Raw genomic sequence first — 10,084 nt, 5'->3', positions numbered from 1 at the left:
GCAAGCAGGTATAGAAAAGCGGGATTTGCATTCCCAGTCCTTACTCTTCCCACCATAGAACTGATGCTTCCGAGGGAAGTTGTCTGTGTTGACATTGGCAGGTCTCATGCTCACTCTGGCGGTGTAATTGCAGCAGGGAGGTCCTTAGGAAAAGGGGTGGTTCCAGGTTCCCTGACCCACCCAAGGAAGAGTATGGCTGAGCAGGGAGAAGGGGAGCTGGAAGGGAGACTGGGGAAGGAAGAAAGAAGGATGGAGAGCCAGGAGACCTGGGGGAGGCTAACAGCAGAGAAACTTGTGGAGAAGCTGCACTTACTTCACCCAGGGCAGCAATGGCAGCTTTTATTGTCTTGATTTTGATTTTGTTCTTTTCCTTCCAGAATTGTCTGGCTATTTGACCCTTATCTGTGGGTACCTGAGGTGCTTTAGACTTGTGGCAGACCCTTGGGCCACAGAGGCCCTGCTTTGGGCCAACCCTGTTTGGCTGGGCATTTATCCACAAGGGGATGGATAACTTTGGGGCGTTAATCTGGAAACTCTATTCTTTGTCTTTTCTTTGTTGCACATTAATTGTATTAAAGTTCCTTTTCATTAAAGATCTTTCACACTGAAGTATGTTTTGTCTTGATGCGGTGGATGGCAAAACATTTAGAGTGGTCAAATTGGGGTGCCCTGGGATGCCCCTCTTCCTGCCTTGTAACATAAGTATAGCCTGTAGAAGCTGACCTTAAAAAGTAAGCTAATGGAGGCCCTCCCGGGTGGTGCAGCGGGTTAAAGCACAGCACTGAGAATCTGGAGCCGCTTCAGCATGAGTTCGATCCTGCCTGCCCCGCCCCGGAGGTGTGGCAGACCTCTCCTGACCTGCCCAATGCTCCCCTCAGCAGTGTACTTTGTTGATCTGCCTGTTCTGTTCCCCACTCTGTCTCTGGTGATGCCTCTCACCGCCCCTGAGCCCCTGAGCCTCTGGCCTGTACCCCAGTTCTGTATGCATAAATATATGTCTTTAAAAAAAAAATGAGCTAATGAAATTCAGCCTCTGATACATTGCTTGGCATATGACAATTACACACTCTCCTTATAATTATTAAATAAAATAATGAATACTAATTAATGAAAAGCCACAGGTGGTATTAGTACCATGTAATAAATCAAGAGGCTGTTTACATGTGTGTGATTGAATAGTTTTTAATTACTTACAGCTTCAATTCAAGGGACATGTAACCATTTCTCAGAAGGTGAAACTAGAATTTGATTCTCATTTAGTATATGAAAAATGTTAAAGAAGAGAACTCATCATCTAGGAATCTTTTGAAAAGTAAAAATTTCTGGAACACATTCTCAGAATTTGTCATGCTTTCCTGATGTAAGTGTGAAATAAATGCGTTGTGTATTGTCTGGTGTTACATGCACTTAGTGAAACCCCAGGGAATTTTATTTTTCTCTTACATGAAGGACTGGAGAAAGTGTGCTTTGAGTGAAAATCGAGGAAGTGAAGAGTTAATGGCAGGGACTCCATGACATTAGAAATGAAAAGAGCTCTTTCTGTGAAAGGAATGTTTCTTGGGGGGGGGGGGGGGAGTGGGGGGAATCTCCTCAGAAGCAAGTCAGGTTGACTACAGTTTAACAAAGGAACTCCACTGGCATGGTTATTTCAGGTTTGGGAGGTCCTCGGGTTACCTCAGGGATTGCAGGGCTTTGTCACGAAGTGCACTCAGCTGAAAGAAGGGCCCGGAAGTTCTGAGCAAGGCTGCAGGGCTCGTGAGCAGCAGGCCCGGAAGCCTGGGGTCCTTGCTGCCAGTCACACCCATGACTCAGCACCTCCTTTTGCTTGTTTCTGCGGATTTCTTCCTATTCATCCCTGATTGCTTCTTTCCTCCCTCCTAGTTTCTGCCTCAGGGCTTCAGCTTACTGCCTACTCTCTTTAAAAATATAACTGGCAGCTTGCAGTGTTCCAAGCAGAATTTCATTTTTCTCTTCACAGTGACCTTTGAGGAAGAAGAGGGCATTTTCCTGACTTGATTGATTATTCATCCATCTCTCCTCATTTCCACTTCAAGTACATAGGGATGTGAAGGTCATCAAAGTGGGAAAATAGCCTCCAATGAACTGAAAGCTAATTAATTTCCCAGAACCTTGTCTTAATATCAGTGTTGGTGATTAACAATCACTAGTATATAATGCAAACCTAATGCAAATTTTATTGGAAATTTGCATAAGATGCAGATTTCATAATGATGATATTAATAGGAAAAACACTGAGGTATGAGAGCTTGCGAGTATGGTCAAATAACAATTAGAAAATTGAGATCAAGGCTAATTTTGCTATTGGAAAACTGATTTTTCTCTTTGCTATTCTGAAAGAATTTTGGATATTGTTAGTATGTGCTTTATATAATTGAGGGTACCATTAACAGGTCAGATTTGAATCCTTTTTCGGTCCTCCAGGCTTTTGTGGCATAGAATTAGGCCCCTAGAACATTATGCCAGTGATTTTTGACTAATATATCCCCAGGGGCTTAGTGAAATATGAATCCTTAAATGCTGAGTATTCCCTAAGCTTTATAAATGACAGAGAGTGAAAGTTGTTAACAGACCCAGCCTCTGCTTTCATCTTGCAAATGACATCTTACTTTCATGTAAGAATTATAATTCAAGAGTGTTTTTCATGTATCCCATTCCATGATCACAAAACTATACGTAGTAGAAAGGGAAGTGTATGACTGTATTATAGATCTGGACACAGAGGTTAGCCTGCTGTCACGCACTTGGTGGTGGTCTGGTCCTAAAATAATTTTCCTGACTCTTGGTTCAGGGCTTTCCCTGGTCCCCAAAATAAAAAGGAAGGGACCAAAGAAGGAAGAAAGATACCTAAGAGTTACTAAACTTTTACTAAACATGTATCAACCATGTGCTGAATATGCTATTTAAGTAAGTTAACTTTTAGTTATTTTGCATATTTCATTTTCAGAATAGATGGTTTAAATTCATCTTTACATCCAATGAAATTAGTATCATCTCTATTTTTTAAGTAAAATTATAGAAAATCAAACAGTTTAGATAACACTGGAAAAAGCAGTTGACAAAATGAATGGCATAGTCATGTGTCCATAAATTATATGATTATTAAAATAAGTAATAAAAGAGGAGTTACCAGACTAATCACTTCCTTTTACCCAGGGAAGCTTTTAAGATCTTATTTATTTTTCTCATTTTAAAAAAAGATTTATTTATTTATGTATACAGAACTGGGGTACAGGCCAGAGCTGCTGGGCCAGTGAGAGAATTCACCAGAGACAGAGTGGGGAACAGAACAGGCAGATCGATGAAGTACACTGCTGAGGGGAGCAGCAGGTGGGTCATGAGAGATCTGCTGCACCATATGGGTCACCTCTGGGCGGGGATTGAACTCATGTTGAAGTGGCTTTAGCTTCTTAGTGCTGTGCTTTAACTCGCTGCACCACCAGGGAGGGCCTTCTTTTTCTTAAATCTAGCAATATGTTTTATTGTATTTTTTTTTTCTTATTTGGAATTGTTTTTTTCTTTTTAATCTGTGAAACATCACTTTGGTGAGGGTTTTTATACTTTCCCTTTGAATAACAAAATACGTGGCTGAAGTACTTATTTAAAAAAGTAAGTTTAAGCAAAACCGGATAACACCAACAAGGAGAGATTTTATTTTGGGCAGGTTGCTCGTCATCCATGCACCAATTACTTCTTATACTCCAAATCAGTGATTGTTTTACTTGCAATTATAGTTTAGGCTCAAGGAGTTTTTGTATGAGGGAGGGGCTGTTAGGAAAAGAACACTGGTCAAAAATTTTTGATAGATCTTTACCTTTACAAATAACTGCCTTTTATTATTCTTTTGTTTTTTTAAAAAGACTTATTTATGCATACAAGAAACTGGGATATAGGTCAGAGGTGCAGGGGTGACAGGATTCACCAGAGGCAGAGCAGGGAGCAGAACAGGCAGACTGACAGAAGTACACAGCTGAGGGGGCAGCAGGAGAGACAGGAGAGGTCCGCTATGCCACATGGGTCAACTCCAGGGCAGGGATCTAACTCATGGTGCAATGGCTGTGGGAAGCTTCATGGTGCGGGGCTTTAATCCATTGAGCCACCAAGGAGGGACCATCTTTTTATTATACTTTACATTTAAAAGTGTAGAAAAGAGTGGTTTCTGTAGAAAGGTTGCTGACCACTAATTTCTATAAGTAACATGTGGCTGTGTTGGGCAGTCACTGGAAGTGGAGACGTCCTGATGTTTGGGGTAATGTCATCCTATTAGCCACTTCATATTTAAGCCAAATTTATTCACGGAAACACTAAGCTTATGAATCTTTTTTAGTGAGCTCTGAATAATTCAAAACTTTTTTTAGACATGTCCTTGCCCTGCTGGCTTATCACACCATGACCTGCAGCACAGCAAATATTTCTGATTTTCCTTACTGGTCATTTGAGGAAATTAAGAATCAAAGGGACTTGCAGATGCCACTGAAGAACTGTATCTAGTTTAAGAGCTTACAGAAAGCTGTCAACATGCTACATATGACATTAAAACAGAAAATGACTGTGACTTTCCAAGAGCGAACCCACAGCCAGGCATGGAGAGTAGGCCATTTCCCTGGCATGTCCTTGGGGTACCGAGATGTCAGGTCTTCAGGCCTAGTCCCAGCCAGGAGCAGGTCCCAGGCTGCAGGGGCAGTGCTGAGGCCAGGCCACTGGACCTCCATGGGCTGGGGTCTCACAAAGCCACAGCAGGAACTTTGCAGACGCTCAGGCAAGCAGGTGAGGACGCACATTGGCTTAGAGAAAGAAAAAGTTTATTGTGGAGAAAAGGACTGGAAATAAAGTGGGACTCCCAGGCTGGAGGAACCAGGGCAGGGAGGGGCGTGGGAGCCAGGTGGAGTCAGTGGAGTGCATCTCAGGGAATATCCACCTTCTTCTCCTAATTATTCTAAAGCGCCACCAGTCTCTGGGATTGGTTGGTTGGTTCTCGGTGATTTCGCTCACTGCCTTAAATTCTCTGCACCCAGAACTGAGTCTCTTTGTCCCAGCTCTTAGAGTCCTTTTTCGTTATGCCTTGCTCAGAAAGGTCCTGTTGCCCTCAGTCCTGGGGTGTTTGGTTAGTTCCCTTTGGAGTGTGTTACCCTTATCTCTGGAGCCTCCATTAGTATGTGCCTTATTGTATGGTGAGGTGTTTTTCATCAAGAAAAACACAAAACATTCCACTCCAGAGAATAGGGCTAAATATGTTCAGGTATACTAACTTCATATAGGTAGTGGTTTTTTATCAAAATATTTGCTGGATGTTAGTCATACATTTGATACTTAACTAGATGTCGTCAAATCACCCTCACAGATGACTTCATAAAATGAATTTCTGGCCAGAAAACTAGTGTTCAATCTTTGCCTCATCACTTTGGTACATTATATTTTTCTAATCATTAAAATCTTCTATTTATCAAAATTTAACTTGACCAATTGGAAAATATTGAAAATGCTTACCTTTAAAGGTGTTCATGGTATTTTAAAATATTTTCGATAAAATAATGCTTGCTATGTCAGCAATTCAGGTACATGCCATAGAATTTAAAGTAGTCATTCACTGAGGTTTTTAGGGAAAAAAGAAAGAATAAACCAGGTTTAGGGGATGGTACTGTAGAGTGAGGAAAAGCAAATTTGCATCCGGATTCTATTATTTACTAACTTTGAAGTCTGCGGTGTTGTAAGATAAACTGAGGCATGACATTGTGGAGTTTATTGAGTATGGAGGAGATTTGAACAGCACTAAGCAGAGACTCAGATCTGACCAATGTTGAAGCAAAATGGGAAATTATCTGACTGGCGGTTGCATGCAGTCTCATTGGCTATTTGCAATTGGTTGGTCATCATTAGCATTTTGATTTCATAACCTCGGACATTTACTGGGTTAGATTTTTTTTCCCCTGTAGCTGTCATAGACACAGCAATCTTAGTCTAGCAGCCTCGTTTAGCTAGCATGGGCAATAATTTAGTTAGTCTGGGTCCCCACTGTGTCATCTGTAAAATAATCCCTACCACAAGTGGTATTTGTCATATAATGGGTGTGCCATAAGTATTAACTGTTGCCTTCTTGTATACTTAATATATACTATGTCCTTTTACTTGTAAAATATAATCGGATAAATTAGTGGGCTTTTTCAGTTGTAAAAGGTCAAAATAGGTTGCTTTGTTTTTAGGGTCAGTGAGTTCAGAACCCTGTCTTTTCAAATTCTTTAGTTGTTTTTAGTCTTTCCCGTAACTTTGTATTAGAATCTATTAGCCAGAGTGGGTTTTAAAGAAAATCTGATATTATCAAATGAATCTTCATTAGGGGGAATGGCCACTACAGTCAAGCTTCTTCAGGCTTCTTTTTTGCACTTGATTCCCACTTTCTTTCCTTTCCTGCTGCATGTTCACTGCATGAAAACTAGCTAACTGCATGAGAAACTCAGTAGTAAAGCGTCACCCACCTTCACTGCATCGCCAAGGACCCTTAGTATTAACTTGGTTAGCAGTGGTGTTCTGGGATGGAAGGCCTCATTCCTTTGCAGTCATTTTTCTTTTCCTCTCTCCCTTGATATAACTACTGTCAACAGAACATCTATGGAATGGTCTGGTGGCATGAACATTACCTGGATCTAGGATGCAGTTTTAGGGTGACACCAGTGAAGGATAAGAACTTAAAATCACATCTCTGATGGTTTACATTCTGAAATTAGAAATACCACTTTAAGGAATTGAGGCTGATTTTGCCCTCAGAAGCTGATTGTCAATGCTTGGCTCAGTTTTGACTGGCATAGCTATTCTTACCTGTTCTTCCCTCTCATATGTCTCCTTCTACCTTTTTCCACCCCACCCCAGTCTACCTGTAGTTTTGATCTTGTAAAGATCCACCTAAAATCTTTTTGGAATATTGATTGAAACAGCACTGATTTATAGACATTTTTTTTAAATGAACATAGTATTTTTTTCCTCAGATCTTTCTTCATGTACTTTGGTGAAAGCTATTTTCCTTATACATGATTTTGGAAGTTTTTGTCCCTTCTGATTTGACTGTTTTCCAGTCGGATCCTTTCCATAGTTGCCTTCTGTAGAAGCATTATGTAGTAAATTGCTATGAGCCATGTGACCACTGATTTTAAAGTGGCTGTTTTAGAATAATTTATCACATAGCAACAAATAACCAAAACACTTTGAAGAGAAACTATAATCTGAGCTGGATCTTGAAAGGCCAGTTGGAGAATTTATTTTCATTTCTTAAAAGGCATTAGGGCAGGCATTCTGAGTACAGTAGGTGACGTACATGTGAAGTCACAGGAAACTGCTTATGCTAATTGTGAAATCAAATATGTTCAGTGAAAGCAGGGAATGTACACACAGTGGGGGAGTTGTGTGAATTGAGGATAAAGCTTGTGAAAGGTCTTTTGCTATGTTAAGAAGTTCAAATTATCTTTAAGGTCATGCAGGAGCAATAATAGATTTTAATGCACTATGACTTGGTGGGGTTTCTATTGGAAAGCCATAGCCTGACAGGTAGGTGATTTGAGCCTTCAAGTGAAAGGTTTGGGGCGACAGGGCAGTGGTAGAGAGTGATGAGAAGTATAATTTGAGATTTTTTAAAGTTGAATCAATAAGACTAAAAGCCAAGTGTCAGATTATATCAATGAATCAAATGCAGTTGGTTAAATAGTTCTTACTAATATTGCTGCTATGCAGCATACTAGAGACCAGTATTAAGTTATTTCAAATGAAACAATATATTCTTTTGTGAAGATGTCAGGTGGATCCAGAAGATTATATTTAGGCACTAATATTAAATTTTACGTTTGCATTACTACTTGATGAAGCTGTCAGTGAGTGCTTCCAGACCAATCCCTCCTGTACAATTCAGTATTGTGAGACAGTGTGTTACCTGGAATGTGATATTCAAGTGAGAAACTTGGAACAAGTTGTTCTGTGATTAAAAAAAAGTATGACTGTTCACAAAACATTTGTTCAGTTTCTGTCTGGAACACTGAGACCTTTCTCTGAATATTTTGTTTGTATTTTTTCTTGCAAGAGTCTACCTTTTAAGAAATCTGACAGAAATGTGTTTTTTGTTATTTCAGGAGTGCCAAATGGGGAAGGTGTTTGGATGGAATCAAATCCCTGTGCTCCTACAACCTGCACCTGGCCTTCTCCCCACACGTCACTGGGCCCCAAGACTCCCAGGGCACACTCAACCCCAGAGGTGAGTGAAGAGGGCGTATGCATGGTCTCTCACCTTCTCAGTCTCCACTTCCTGTCACTGTACCTCCTCCCCCATAGTCTCTTTTCTTTTCTTTCTTTCTTTCTTTTTTTTTTTTTTTTAAAGATTTATTTGTGCATACAGAACTGGGGTACAGGCCAGAGGCTTAGGGGCGGTGAGAGGCTTCACCAGAGACAGAGTGGGGAGCAGAACAGGCAGCTCTACGAAGTACACTGCTGAGGGGAGCAGTGGGCAGATCAGAAGAGGTCTGCCACGCCATGTGGTCACCTCCGGGGCAGGCGGCAGGTGAGGATCGAACTCATGCGAAAGTGGCTTTAGCTTCTCAATGCTGTGCTTTAACCCGCTGCACCACCAGGGAGGGCCACATAGTCTCTTTTCTAATGCAACTAAATGAGCACACACACACTTTTGTGTTAAAAACAACACGCAGCTAGAATCATTAGAAGTTTATGTTGTGAGGGCCTTCCCTGGTGGCGCAGAAAGTTAGGACACAGCACTGCAAGTTAGCTGCAGCCGCTTCAGGCTTCAGTTCAAGTTCAATCCTTGCCCCCTCCCCAACTCCCCTAAGTGACCCACATGGTGTGGCAGACCCCTCTGACCCGCCCTCTGTTCCCCTCAGCAGTGGACTTCGTCAGTCGGCCTGTTCTGCTTCCCCACTCTGTCTCTGGTGAATCCTCTCATTGTCCCTGCACCTCTGGCTTGCACCCCGGTTCTGTATGCATAAATAAATAAATCTTTAAAAAAAAAAGAATTTTAAGTTGTGAAAAGGGGCTGAATTAGAAAACAACCTTATGGGCATCTGAATCTGCGTGCCACAAGTTTCCACTGGGTGTTAGTGCCATTTTATACGGGAATCACAATTTTAGGACAACCGGCCTATACATGTTTTCTGTTGTCCTGGGAGACCTACATGCGTGCTCCCACCACAGCCACTTCAGCTGTGCTGAGGCAGTACAGAACTGAATGACTCAGATTCCGAACATACTGACTTGTTCAGCTAAGTGAGACATCTTGGTAATTAACTTTCATGTTTGCATTCATAGACTTAGCCCAGTTATTTCAGATGCCAGCTGGAGATTTGTTAACACTTTTCTTCATCCCATTGACTGTAATTAACAAGATCTGCCTTATACATGTCATTAGAAATAAGAAAAAGATGATTGAGATGCAACGGTTAAATAATGTGTGCTTTGTTCCCGACATAGCAACCATTTTCCTAACTGAAAATATGGTGTGTACTCATGTTGAAAATACAAATACAGAGGGAAATGGCAAAGAAGATAAAAATACCTTATAATATATTTCCCATAGGGAATCATCTGTATTAGATAGGAAGAACTGATGGTGCTAACTAACTCACCCTAAACAGACACAAAATTAACATCTCTTTCTCGCTTATACAAAGACTCTATAGATAGTCTTTTTTAGAAGTTTTCTGAGCTGCTATCATCTAAGCCTCAGGGATTTAAATTACATTTATTTTGGGATATTACGGTCTCCTTGTAACCTCTGTGGTCGTCATGGAAAGAAAAGAAAGTGGAAAAAATATGATTGCTTAAATTCTTTGGATTGGACATCACACATGTCACTTTCATTCAAGTGGTCTGGACCCAAACTACTTCCCAGCTCTATTTAGAAGAAAGGTACTTGGAAATAAGGCTATCACTGCCCAGCAACAACTTTGTATGAGAGAAGGAGAGTGTGGACCTGTGGCCTTAAACCCTTGCCCTTCCAACAACAATGGTGTTATACTATCATAAAAGCCATATTTACTATGTTCTAAATTATTTTTCTTTAGAAACTCTTTCTTTTGCT

Source organism: Condylura cristata, unplaced genomic scaffold (assembly GCF_000260355.1).
Source record: "Condylura cristata isolate star-nosed mole 26May11 unplaced genomic scaffold, ConCri1.0 scaffold00018, whole genome shotgun sequence".
NCBI lineage: Eukaryota > Metazoa > Chordata > Mammalia > Eulipotyphla > Talpidae > Condylura > Condylura cristata.
This window is presented reverse-complemented; position numbering follows the sequence as displayed.